This window comes from Peromyscus californicus, unplaced genomic scaffold (assembly GCF_007827085.1).
Source record: "Peromyscus californicus insignis strain IS unplaced genomic scaffold, ASM782708v3 Scaffold_5__1_contigs__length_169319896, whole genome shotgun sequence".
NCBI lineage: Eukaryota > Metazoa > Chordata > Mammalia > Rodentia > Cricetidae > Peromyscus > Peromyscus californicus.
In genome coordinates, this window is record NW_026294573.1 from 49,376,455 (window position 1) to 49,390,616 (window position 14,162).

A 14,162-nucleotide genomic window follows, 5' to 3' on the forward strand; every position below is an offset into this window, starting at 1 on the left:
AAGAGCTGTTTCTGCAGTCAGTGGTGCCTGCTTTTGCTCATCATGTGAGCTTCCCTGCTTTCACACACTGCACAAATACAATGATCCCCTGCTCATAGGAAGTCGACTGCCAGGACAAGCAAGTAGTATTCCAACCTCAAATGGCTGACAAAATTAAAGTCCCAAAAAGGTGTTTGGAGAAATATTGAGCTTGTTTCACCGTAGTATAATGAACACTGGCAACAATAGCTTAATATTTATGTTTTCTTAGTGTATTAGTGTAGACTAATAGCATTAACCCTAATTTCAGTATAAGAAATTGGAGTATATTCTGCTAAGGAAGGGTAAGTTTAAAAGATTTGCCTATGCAAAAAAAAATCAATCCTTAGATCATAGGGTAATTGTTTCATATTTAAAACTTTTATTAGTTTACCACATATGAACAACAGTAGCATGTAGTAGGAGTTCTCAAAGTTGTGGGTATGAAGAATAAAATAATATTGGGAAGATAATGTTTGTGGACAGTGAGGTGCTAGTGCTGCATGAAGATTGAGTATGAACAGTCACATGTTGTTGAGGCAATAAAATCTGACAAAGATTTTGTTGTACTTGTAAAGCACCCCTCCCACTGTGCTTTGCCCATGCCTACTGAAAATATCCATGAACATCTTGAATTAATGCACACTGAAGACTTCTCCCAGTGTGTCTCCTCATGTGGTCTCCAAGGGGGAAAGATTTTGTGGAAGATTTTCCCACAATCTTGGTAGATACAGGAGTAGGGTTTCAAACTGTGAGGATTCTTCTGGGACATAGGACTCTTAGCCTTGAGGTCTGTCTTCTCCCGTGGACTCTGGAAGGGGAAACTGTAATGCTTTCTGGAGGTTGTCTTGGGGCAAAAAGAAAATGGGAAGGAACTGATGGTCCACCTGAAACTACCTGAGAATCTTGGCTTCTTCACCACTGGGTGCTGACCTCTGACCTCTGCAGATACTCTGATGGTAAGAGGACACCAGATGGCCACAGTGGTTTATGTGAGTATTACTGGGGTCTCTCACAGATTCTCAAACACAGCCTGGATTATTTGGGGATTTCTACTTGATCACTGAAGGAAGTCAAGTCACCTTTTTGGGTCCTTACCTGATCCCAGCAAGAAATGTGGTCAGGAAAAGAAGTTATCCTCTTACTGGAATAGAGGGCCTGGCTTATAAATGTGAGCCACCATCTGAGGCTCAAAGGTAATCTGCTCATGCACTCTGGTTGCCGTGTGACTGCAGTCAAAGGTCTGGTCCCCAGTGACAGGCATCTCTTGGTGGTCCTCCTTGATGGTCTGGTCCAACACAGAAGTAACTAGTTGGCCAACATCCCAGGTCTGTTCACCACTAAAAGACATCACATGATCCCCTTCAGTAGATGCCAGCTGCTGTCCAAAAGAGCATCTTGATTATCAGCAGGGCAGATCCTCTGTCTTCCACACAAGGCAGTACTGTGGCTCATAAGTGTTTCATTCCTACTCAGGGTCTTCACCTGGCCATCTACTTAGTAGACTGTCTCCTTGCTGTTATGGACTGCTCTCGACTGGGAATCAGAGAGGGAGGTCTCCTGGGTGTTGAACTCCATCAGCTGAGATCCTGCTGGAGATTTAGTCTGGTCAGCAGAAACACCTTGCTGGTTCAAAGCAACAGTCTCACTTGGCTCTCCAAATTGGAAATCCTTGTCTTTTCTGTAGTGTGATATCAAGTTCTGGGTGTAGGCAGTCCCAGTGGTGCTACAATATGCAGGCATCATCACTGTTTGATTCCTGGTAGGCACCATTTGGCTCTGAGTTGACAAGGACAGTCTCCACACGGATAGTTTGAGGAGAGCAGGGCCCTGATTGAGAATCATCTGGAATTTCCCCCTGATCCTTACATGGTTCTGAGATGACCCTGAAGAACTCTTCAAGTTGCTTAATAGTTTGGGGTAAGGAAAACATGTTACTGAACTAGGTTTTCAGTTCTGAGGTCCTTAAGAGTAGTCAAATATGAAGACAGAGGCTAGGTGCTAGACCCAAGCAGCTACAAAAAGCTGGAGGCCAGGGATTCAGACCTGCAAGAACTGTGATAAAAGTAGCCTGGGAGAAAGGTACTCAGCTCTAGAATCTGGAGTATACTTTTAGAAAGCTCAGTAGGAAGCGGGCATTGCTTCAGAGTCCAGCCCTTGGCTGGCCACAGCCTGTGCTTTAGAGCTCAAAACCAGAGGACTTGCTTAAGCTTCTTCTCCAAAGCTGTTAGAATGCAGAAGGTGATTGAATAACCCATTAAAGGACCCAGGAATTCTTTGAAGTCAGTAAGAACAAAAGGAGGAAGCTGCATTTTGGATCTTTCCATCCATATCACAGTGGCAAGGAGTTACCCGATGGTTTTACGGTGACTTTCCTTCAGAGTTGAAGGTACAGAAAGAGAACACAGTTGGGCTAAAGGAATAAGTTATAGATTCAGCTTCTAAACCAATCAATTTTACTCTCAGGGGCTGAGTCCCTGTGTAAACACCCAGGATGTGAATTTGTGTCTCATAGGTTGATGGACCATGCAGATTCCCCTTCCTAGACAAGTTTTATTCAATCTGCCTTTGACAGTAGAGCCTAGCATCTGAATGATTTAAGCTCCTACCACAAGTAGAAGGTGTTTGAGTCACCTAGTCAAGGATTCAGGACTTCCATGCTGTCATTTCCTGAAAAGCCACTGTGTGCTGAAACTCAACATTACACTTTACATCCTACCCCAGTCTCAGTGCAGGGTTTCCTGTGCTTGACATGCATGTGAGAGTTGATGATGCAAAACTGCAGACAGCTGCCCCTGCAGAGATTGCTACAGGGGCAGATTTTATTCCTAAGGGCTTTGCTTTCTGACCTCTGATGTAAACCCAGAACACCTGAGTTTCTAGTTTAACTGAACAGTTGAGATATGCAGATTCCATGATCTTGACAGCTGCACTTTTTTTTTTTTTTTTGGTTTTTCGAGACAGGGTTTCCCTGTTTAGCTTTGCGCCTTTCCTGGAACTCACTTGGTAGCCCAGGCTGGCCTCGAACTCACAGAGATCCGCCTGGCTCTGCCTCCCAAGTGCTGGGATTAAAGGCGTGCGCCACCACCGCCCGGCCTTAACAGCTGCACTTTTAACCAAATTACTGATAGTGTGAAAAACCAAGCATTCACATGATCACATTAGCATTGAAAACAGAGGTTTGTTATTGGTGGTTGATCTGTTTTTTGATACATGGTCTCCCTCTTTAATTTAGGTCAGTCTCACCTCCAATTCTGGAACTTCTTGCCTAAGCCTAGATTATAATGGAGCCTGGTGTTTCATGCTGTTCATTCTCGATGTTTTAATTTTGGGGTTTTAAATTTGTTTATACTCGAGATCTTATTTGTGTACACAGAGTGGACAAAACTAGCCTTTCTGCCTTTTCTGTCTTAGAAATATTATCACTGCTGCTGAGAATGGCTGGTATATTTCACCATATGAAACACAGACTCCCTTCCATCCTCCTGCCTCTGCTTCCTGATTGCCTACAGGATTGCTGCCCATAATGGCAGATTTTGGTGTGTTCTTTTCCTTACTCCAGGATGGTTTGGTCCCGTCAAGGACTGACTCCCTTGGAATCACATGTGTGATCAGACAGTTCCAAGTTATGCCAAGTGCTCACATTCTCTGTTCATCACTCCCAGAGCCCATTTTTATAGACATCAGTACTGTCCAATGACACATGTTTGGCCACTGGTCCCTTAGTGTTTCCACCATAATGGCCCTCATCCTTTCCTCTGGTGAACTGACATTGTGGTAGCCCTGGAGACCTGGTGATATGGTCCCTTTCCCTCTGTCCATGGAGTTCTGGGTCTCTCAAGACCAGACTGTTAAGTGTCTATGATTTGCAAATGTAACCTCTCACGCATGTAGGGCCTCTCAAAGTGTATGCCAGGTGCCCACAGTTCTTGTCCATCACCAACACAAGGACCAGTTTTAAAGTAGCCAAGCCCACAGTGCCAAACTTTACAATGTCCTATGCTGTTTTAAGATGCCTGGTCAACTATTGCTTTCTCTATGTTTTTACCAACACCACTTCAACCCTTTCCTCTGGGTCACTGACACTGTGATGACCTGGCATTATGCAGCCCCTTCTCTGTTTCCATGGGGGTTCAGGGCTTCAGGGCCAGATTGCTAAGAGCCTGTGAAGGGAATCAGCACATTCCCTGGTTTCCATTAAATCTCCAAATTCAGATGATGATCAGGAATACATGATTGGCTTTCAATTCCTGTATTCCAAGGTATTTGATTTGTACAAAATGTCTTTGTCATGAACCTTTTATACCTATACCAGGTTTAAACAGTTTCTTTGATCATTAAATATTTTATACAATCAAGAATAAGGACAGTCGAGCAGTGGTGGCCCACATCTTTAATCCCAGCCCTGGGGAGGCAGAGGCAGGCAGATCTCTGTGAGTTCGAGGCCTGCCTGGTCTACAAATTGAGTTCGGGGAAAGGCACAAAGCTATACAGAGAAACCCTGTCTCAAAAAAACCAAAAGAAAAAAAAAGAATAAGGAGTAACCCATAAGTCCCTATTTATGGAACTTACCATGGTCTCGAAAATGTATTTTAACTATATAGAAACAATGAAATTAAGTTTTAACTCAGTGTATCATATATGGATTTCGGAAGATATGAGATGCATGCCCAGAATGCCTGTGTATACATGGCCATGATCTTTTTCTTTTAATATCTCCTAATTTGCTGATTGGCATTTTATGAAAATTGCTTCTACAGATATTTCTGTTCATTATTTTCCTAACCTACAGACGCACTTTGAGCACAGATGAGAAAACTTTTAGCCTCTCCTGCTCAAATCATCTTCGAATAGCCAACACTCTGGGGTCCAATTCCAATGGGCTGTCCCATACTCCATACTTCTCTCTCCAACATTCCCATGTTCAACAAGCCAGCACTCCCCCTAGCAGCTGTCACATAGGTCCCATGCACCCATAATGCCTACCCTCTTCTACTTACAAACTGTATATAGTAAAAAGAGCACACTTGTACACTCACTAAAAATCCAAACACACCTTTCCTCCACAAGGAGAAAAATGTGTGTGGACCTTTTACCATTCTGGTTCAGTGACTAAGCCTTCACCAAACCTCAAAGCCCTGAAGGGAACAAACTGCCTGGGACAGGACTAGGCATAGGCAGAGACTTCATACTCCTGTCCTGAGGCATACCCAAGAAACAAATCACTGGGGAAAGAATCCCAAGGGAAAAGAATCACTGTGTCTGAACTGTGAAGTTTATAATTTCATCTGGTAATTTTGGCTGTCCACTTAGTGCTGAAAAGTGAAAGCATCCCATTAGGTGGGAAACGTGGAGATTCACTGAGTAAACTAATACATGCACACACTCACACAGAAACACACACTTCAGTGTAAATATAAAAAGGCATTTAGAAAGAATCAAGCTGAGGTGGTGGAAATAACACAAAGTACATGTAACTTTTACCTGTTACAAGTGTATGAAAATGGTTCCATGAGAAGAAAGTTCACCTGAAATGACTGATGGGAAGAACAAGAAAGAGCTGTTTCTGCAGTCAGTGGTGCCTGCTTTTGCTCATCATGTGAACTTCCCCCTCAGAAACAACCTCTGGAAGCAGGGTTTCTGCTCCCCGTTTTTCAACCACAGACACACTGCACAAATACAATGATCCCCTGCTCATAGGAAGTCGACTGCCAGGACAAGCAAGTAGTATTCCAACCTCAAATGGCTGACAAAATTAAACTCCCAAAAAGGTGTTTGGAGAAATATTGAGCGTCTTTCACTATAGTATCACAAACACTGGCAACAATAGCTTAATATTTATGTTTTCATAGTATATTAGTGTAGACTAATAACATTAACCCTAATTTCAGTATAAAAATTTGATTATATGCTCTAAGGAAGAGGGAAGTTGCCAGGTAGTGGTATCACCTGCCCTTAATCCCAACACTTCAGAGCCAAAGGCAGGCTCATCTCTGTGACTTCAGGACAGAATTGGGTACACACACAAACCCTCTCGCAAAAAGAAAAAAAGAAAGAAAGTTAAAAAAATCACTTCTGCAAAATAATTGATCCTTACCTTTCATGGTAATTGTTTCATAATCATGATTTTTATTAGTTTTGCATTTAAAAACAACAGTGACAGCTAATAGGGGTTCATTCTCCAAGTTGTGGGTAGAAGGAATAAACTTTAATTGGGGAAGATGTTCTTTGTTGGCAGTCAGGTTGCAGTGATGATTGATGATGGTTGGGAATGGCATCTCACATGCTGCTTGAGGTGTTAGATCTGGAAAACATTCAGTTGCAGAGGATACACTGAGAGTTCAGTCCCCCAGTGTGGCTTCTCCTGTGTCTATTGAAGGAATCTGAGCTCGTGAATTTTAATGGGCATCCAGGTACATTGCACACATAAGGCTTCTCCCCAGTGCGTTTCCTCATATGGTCTCTGAGCTGTAAAGGCTTTGTGTAAGGTTTCCCACAATCTTGGTAGGCAGGAGTCAGGCTTCAACTGGGAGGCTTCTTCTTGGACACAGGGCTCTGGGACTTGGAGTCTGATCTTTCCTGGGGACACTGTCTCTGGACCACAGGAGAATCTGGCATACTTTCTGGGGGTTGTCTTGGGGTCAAAGGAGAATGGGAGGGGCCTGGCGATCCACCTGAAACCACCTGAGGATCACTGCCACCTTCAGGACTAGATGCTGACCTCTGACCTGTGCAGACATCCTGAGCATGAGAAGATACCAGCTGGCCACTGTAGTGTGGCTGGGCAGCACTGGGCTTTCTCAGGTGATGCTTAGATACAGCCATTTTTCCTATAGACGTTTTCTGGTTTTCACCCTGGGGAGTCCCAGCAAAAGATACATTTTGGTGCACATCCTGCTTACTGCTAAGGAAGGTAGTTATATTGAAGTGCGGGGCCAAAAACATAAGTCTCACACATGGCTTTTTGGGAACCTCCTTACCCATTCTTGGTGCCCTCTGACTGGAGTCGAAGGGCTGGTCCCCAGAGACAGTCCTCTCTTGGTGGTGCTCCTCTCGGCTGGTCTGGTACAACCCAGAAGTAAGTACATGGTCTTCATCATTGGTCTGTTCACCACTGAAGGACCTTACATGGCTCAATTCAGAAGATACCAGTTGCCCTTCAGAGAAAACATCTTGATTTTTATGAGACCTTGTCCTCAGACTTTCACACAAGGCTGCACTATAGGTCACAAAAGTCTCCCTACCACTCAGGATCTCCACTGGACCCAATTCTGTTTGAACTGTCTCCTTACTGCCAGAGACTGCTCTCCCCTGGGAACCCGAGAGGGAAGTCTCTTGGGTGTTGAGCTTCATCAGCTGAGAGACTGCAGTGGATTTAGTCTGGTCAGCAGGCACACCTTGCTGATTCATAGCAACTGTCTCACTGGGCTCTCCCAATTGGAAAGGTATGTCTTTTCCGAGATTTGCCCTTGAGTTCTCGGGCAAAGATTTAGATTTGGATTTAGACTTAGATGCCATGACTGTTTCTTTACTGGTAGGTTCCACTTGGCTCTTGGGTGTGCTACAAGATTCAGGGTTCATCACTGTTTCATCACAGGGAAGCTGCACTTGTCTCTGAGCTGATACAAGCTGACTCGTCTCCACAGGGGCAGTCTGAGGAGTGCAGGGCCCAGGCTGAGAATTACCTGGAGTTTCTCTCTGGTCCTTCAGTGGTTCAGGGATGACCTTCTGGGGCTCCTCAGGTTCCTCAACTGTTCCAGAATCAGAAAACATGGTGCAGAACTAGGTTTTCAGTTCTGAGAGCTTGAGTTCTTAAGAGTAGTCCAATATGAACACAGACAGAGGCTATGTGGTACATCCAAGCAGCTTTAGAATGTGAGCTGGAAGCTAGGGCTTCAGACCTGCATAGGCTGTGATGAAGGTGGCCTGGGAGAAAGGTACCCAGCTCTAGTGTCTGGAGTCTTCTTATAGACAGCTCAGTAGGAAGTGGGCAGGGCTTCAAGATCCATGCCTTGGTTGGCCACGCCCTGTACTTTGAAGTTCAAATAGAGAGGATTTGCTTAAGCTCCTCCCCCTGCAGTTCTCAAAATGCAGAAGGTGATTTGATGACTCACAAAGCACCCAGGAATACAGTAAAGTTACTAAGTCTAGCAGGAGAAAGCTGTACTTTTTATCTTTCCATTCACATCACAGTAGTAAGGACTTAGCCTGATACTTTGAGCTTCCTAAAGATTTGAAGGTATAGAAACAGAAAACACCTATGCCAAAGGATTAGCTACAGATCCAGTTTAAGCCAATCCATTTTGCTCTCAGATCTGTTCCTGTGTAAACATCCAGGATGTGAATTTCTATGTCTCATGAGTTGGTGGGCCATGAAGAATCCCCCTTCATGACAAGTTTCATTTAATCTGACTTTTGCTCAGAGCCTACATTTGCATTATTTACTTAAGCTCCTCCCACAATCATTTGGAAAGCAGAGGATGTTTGAGTCACCTAGTCAAGGATTCAGGACTTCCATGCTGTCATTTCCTGAAAAGCCACTGTGTGCTGAAACTCAACATTACACTTTCTATCCTACCCCAGCCTCAGTGCAGGGTTTCCTGTGCTTGACCTGCATGTGAGAGTTGATGATGCAAAACTGCAGACAGCTGCCCCTGCAGAGATTGCTACAGGTGCAGACTTTATGCTAAGGGATTTTCTCTCTGAGATCTTGTAAACCCAGAACACCTGAGATTCTAGTTTAACCGAACAGTTGATATATGCAGATTCCATGATCTTGACAGCTGCACTTTTAACCAAATTACTGATAGTGTGAAAAACTGAGCATTCACATGATCACATTAGCATTGATATCAGGTTTTTCCTGGTGGTTGATCTATTTTTTGATACATGGTCTCCCTCTTTATTTTAGGTCAGTCTCACCTCCAATTCTGGAAATTCTCGTCTAAACTGAGATTATAGGTGAGAGCTATGGAGCCTATAGTGGTTTAATAATTGTTTGTTGGTTTTATGTTCATCTTTGACTGTTTTCTATCTGGAGTTTTAATTTTTTTTTTATACTCAGAATCTCATTTGTGTGCACAGGCTGAGCACAAATGTTGGCCACAAGTAGACTTCAGCCTTCTCTGTCTTAGAAATACTATCACTGCTGCTGAGAATGGCTAGTATATTTCACCATATGAAACCCAGACTACCTTCCATCCTCCTGCCTCTGCGTCCTGATGGCCTACAGGATTGCAGCCCATAATGGCAGATTTTGGTGTGTTCTTTTCCTTACTCCAAGACGGTTTGGTCCCGTCAAGGACTGACTCCCTTGGAATCACATGTGTGATCAGACAGTTCTAAGTTATGCCAATTGCTCACATTCTCTGTTCATCACTCCCAGAGCCCATTTTTATAGACATCAGTACTGTCCAATGACACATGTTTGGCCACTGGTCCCTTAGTGTTTCCACCATAATGGCCCTCATCCTTTCCTCTGGTGAATTGACATTGTGGTAGCCCTGGAGACCTGGTGATATGGTCCCTTTCCCTCTGTCCATGGAGTTCTGGGTCTCTCAAGACCAGGCTGTTAAGTGTCTCTATGATTTGCATATGTAACCTCTCACGCATGTAGGGCCTCTCAAAGTCTGTGCCAAGTGCCCACAGTTCTTGTCCATCACCAACACAAGGACCAGTTTTAAAGTAGCCAAGCCCACAGTGCCAAACTTTACAATGTCCTATGCTGTTTTAAGATGCCTGGTCAACTATTGCTTTCTCTATGTTTTTACCAACACCACTTCAACCCTTTCCTCTGGGTCACTGACACTGTGATGACCTGGCATTATGCAGCCCCTTCTCTGTTTCCATGGGGGTTCAGGGCTTCAGGGCCAGGTTGGTAAGTGCCTGTGATCAGATATCCATATATTCCCTGGTTTCCATTCAATCTCCAGATTCAGATGATGATCAGGACTAGATGATTGGCTTTCAATTCTTGTATTCCAAGGTATTTGATTTGTACAAAATGTTTTTTTCACGAACCTTTTATATCTATACCAGGTTTAAACAGTTTCTTTGATCATTAAATATTTTATACATTCAAGAACAAGGAGTAACCCCAATGTCCCTATTTATGGAACATGCCATGGTCTCAAAAATATATTTTAACTATATAGAAACACTGAAATTAAGTTTTAACTCAGTGTATCATATATGGATTTCGGAAGATATGAGATGCATGCCCAGAATGCCTGTGTATACATGGCCATGATCTTTTTCTTTTAATATCTCTTAATTTGCTGATTGGCATTTTATGAAAATTGCTTCTACAGATATTTCTGTTCATTATTTTCCTAACCTATAGACCCACTTTGAGCACAGATGAGAAAACTTTTAGCCTCTCCTGCTCAAACCATCTTCGAATAGCCAACACTCTGGGGTCCAATTCCAATGGGCTGTCCCATACTCCATACTTCTCTCTCCAACATTCCCATGTTCAACAAGCCAGCACTCCCCCTAGCAGCTATCACATAGGTCCCATGCACCCATAATGCCTACCCTCTTCTACTTACAAACCGAATATAGTAAAAAGAGCACACTTGTACACTCACTAAAAATCCAAACACACCTTTCCTCCACAAGGAGAAAAATGTGTGTGGACCTTTTACCATTCTGGTTCAGTGACTAAGCCCTCACCAAACCTCAAAGCCCTGAAGGGAACAAACTGCCTGGGACAGGACTAGGCATAGGCAGAGACTTCATACTCCTGTCCTGAGGCATACCCAAGAAACAAATCACTGGGGAAAGAATCCCAAGGGAAAAGAATCACTGTGTCTGAACTGTGAAGTTTATAATTTCATCTGGTAATTTTGGCTGTCCACTTAGTGCTGAAAAGTGAAAGCATCCCATTAGGTGGGAAACGTGGAGATTCACTGAGTAAACTAATACATGCACACACTCACACAGAAACTCACACTTCAGTGTAAATATAAAAAGGCATTTAGAAAGAATCAAGCTGAGGTGGTGGAAATAACACAAAGTACATGTAACTTTTACCTGTTACAAGTGTATGAAAATGGTTCCATGAGAAGAAAGTTCACCTGAAATGACTGATGGGAAGAACAAGTAAGAGCTGTTTCTGGAGTCAGTGGTGCCTGCTTTTACTCATCATGTGAGCTTCCCCCTCAGAAACAACCTCTGGAAGCAGGGGTTCTGCTCCCTGGTTTTCAACCACAGACACACTGCACAAATACAATGATCCCCTGCTCATAGGAAGTCTACTGCCAGGACAAGCAAGTAGTATTCCAACCTCAAATGGCTGACAAAATTAAACTCCCAAAAAGGTGTTTGGAGAAATATTGAGCAACTTTTACTATAGTATCACAAACACTGGCAACAATAGCTTAATATTTATGTTTTCATAGTATATTAGTGTAGACTAATAGCATTAACCCTAATTTCAGTATAAAAATTTGATTATATGCTCTAAGGAAGAGGGAAGTTGCCAGGTAGTGGTATCACCTGCCCTTAATCCCAACACTTCAGAGCCAAAGGCAGGCTCATCTCTGTGACTTCAGGACAGCCTTGGGTACACACACAAATCTCTCGCAAAAAGAAAGTAAGTTAAAAAAATCACTTCTGCAAAATAATTGATCCTTACCTTTCACGGTAATTGTTTCATAACCATGATTTTTATTAGTTTTGCATTTAAAAACAACAGTGACAGCTAGTAGGGGTTCATTCTCCAAGTTGTGGGTAGAAGGAATAAACTTTAATTGGGGAAGATGTTCTTTGTTGGCAGTCAGGTTGCAGTGATGATTGATGATGGTTGGGAATGGCATCTCACATGCTGCTTGAGGTGTTAGATCTGGAAAACATTCAGTTGCAGAGGATACACTGAGAGTTCAGTCCCCCAGTGTGGCTTCTCCTGTGTCTATTGAAGGAATCTGAGCTCGTGAATTTTAATGGGCATCCAGGTACATTGCACACATAAGGCTTCTCCCCAGTGCGTTTCCTCATATGGTCTCTGAGCTGTAAAGGCTTTGTGTAAGGTTTCCCACAATCTTGGTAGGCAGGAATCGGGCTTCAACTGGGAGGCTTCTTCTTGGACTCAGAGCTCTGGGACTTGGAGTCTGATCTTTCCTGGGGACACTGTCTCTGGACCACAGGAGAATCTGGCATACTTTCTGGGGGTTGTCTTGGGGTCAAAGGAGAATGGGAGGGGCCTGGCGATCCACTTGAAACCACCTGAGGATCACTGCCACCTTCAGGACTAGATGCTGACCTCTGACCTGTGCAGACATCCTGAGAATGAGAAGATACCCGCTGGCCAGAGTAGTGTGGCTGGGAAGCACTGGGCTTTCTCAGGTGATGCTTAGATATAGCCTTTTTTCCTATAGACATTTTTTTCTTTCTGTCACACTGGCGAGTCACGGTAAAAGGTGGAATTTCTTGCCTACACCCACAATAATTAAGAAATGTGAAATTAGCTATATCGATGTCAGGGACCGACATCACAATTGGCACCAATTGCTCTTGGGAACACACCTCACATGTTCTAGTTGCCCTCTGATTGGAGTCTGAGGTCTGGTCCCCAGTGAGAGGCCTGTCTTGGTGGTGCTCCTCTTGGGAGGTCTGGTCGAACACAGAAGTAACTTCATGGTCTTCACCACTGGTCTGTTCACCACTGAAGGATCTTATATGGCTCCCTTCAGAAGATGCCAGCTGCCCTTCAGAGAAAACATCTTGATTTTTAGGAGACCTTGTCCTCACAATTTCACACAAGGCTGCACTGTAGGTCACAAAAGTCTCCCTACCACTCAGGATCTCCACTGGGCCCAATTCTGTTTGAACTGTCTCCTTGCTGCCAGAGACTGCTCTCCCCTGGGAACCCGAGAGGGAAGTCTCTTGGGTGTTGAGCTTCATCAGCTGAGAGTCTGCAGTGGATTTAGTCTGGTCAGCAGGCACACCTTGCTGATTCATAGCAACTGTCTCACTGGGCTCTCCCAATTGGAAAGGTATGTCTTTTCCGAGATTTGCCCTTGAGTTCTCGGGCAAAGATTTAGATTTGGATTTAGACTTAGATTTAGACTTAGATGCCATGACTGTTTCTTTACTGGTAGGTTCCACTTGGCTCTTGGGTGTGCTACAAGATTCAGGGTTCATCACTGTTTCATCACAGGGAGGCTGCACTTGTCTCTGAGCTGATGCACGCTGACTCGTCTCCACAGGGGCAGTCTGAGGAGTGCAGGGCCCAGGCTGAGAATCACCTGGAGTTTCTCTCTGGTCCTTCAGTGGTTCAGGGATGACCTTCTGGGGCTCCTCAGGTTCCTCAACTGTTCCAGAATCAGAAAACATGGTGCAGAACTAGGTTTTCAGTTCTGAGAGCTTGAGTTCTTAAGAGTAGTCCAATATGAACACAGACAGAGGCTATGTGGTACACCCAAGCAGCTTTAGAATGTGAGCTGGAAGCTAGGGCTTCAGACCTGCATAGGCTGTGATGAAGGTGGCCTGGGAGAAAGGTACCCAGCTCTGGTGTCTGGAGTCTTCTTATAGAAAGGTCAGTAGGAAGTGGGCAGGGCTTCAAGATCCATGCCTTGGTTGGCCACGCCCTGTACTTTGAAGTTCAAATAGAGAGGATTTGCTTAAGCTCCTCCCCCTGCAGTTCTCAAAATGCAGAAGGTGATTTGATGACTCACAAAGCACCCAGGAATACCGTAAAGTTATTAAGTCTAACAGGAGAAAGCTGTACTTTTTATCTTTCCATTCACATCACAGTAGTAAGGACTTAGCCTGATACTTTGAGCTTCCTAAAGATTTGAAGGTATAGAAACAGAAAACACCTATGCCAAAGGATTAGCTACAGATCCAGTTTAAGCCAATCCATTTTGCTCTCAGATCTGTTCCTGTGTAAACATCCAGGATGTGAATTTCTATGTCTCATGAGTTGGTGGGCCATGAAGAATCCCCCTTCATGACAAGTTTCATTTAATCTGACTTTTGCTCAGAGCCTACATTTGCATTATTTACTTAAGCTCCTCCCACAATCATTTGGAAAGCAGAGGATGTTTGAGTCACCTAGTCAAGGATTCAGGACTTCCATGCTGTCATTTCCTGAAAAGCCACTGTGTGCTGAAACTCAACATTACACTTTCTATCCTACCCCA

The 14,162-nt window shown here is 43.9% G+C and overlaps 1 protein-coding gene across 4 annotated transcripts in view; it reads right to left on the reverse strand.

Moving 5' to 3' along the window:
* Positions 1 to 14,162, reverse strand: part of Pde4b (phosphodiesterase 4B) — a 540,007-nt gene that overhangs the window by 270,945 nt on the left and 254,900 nt on the right. The window lies entirely within an intron of this gene.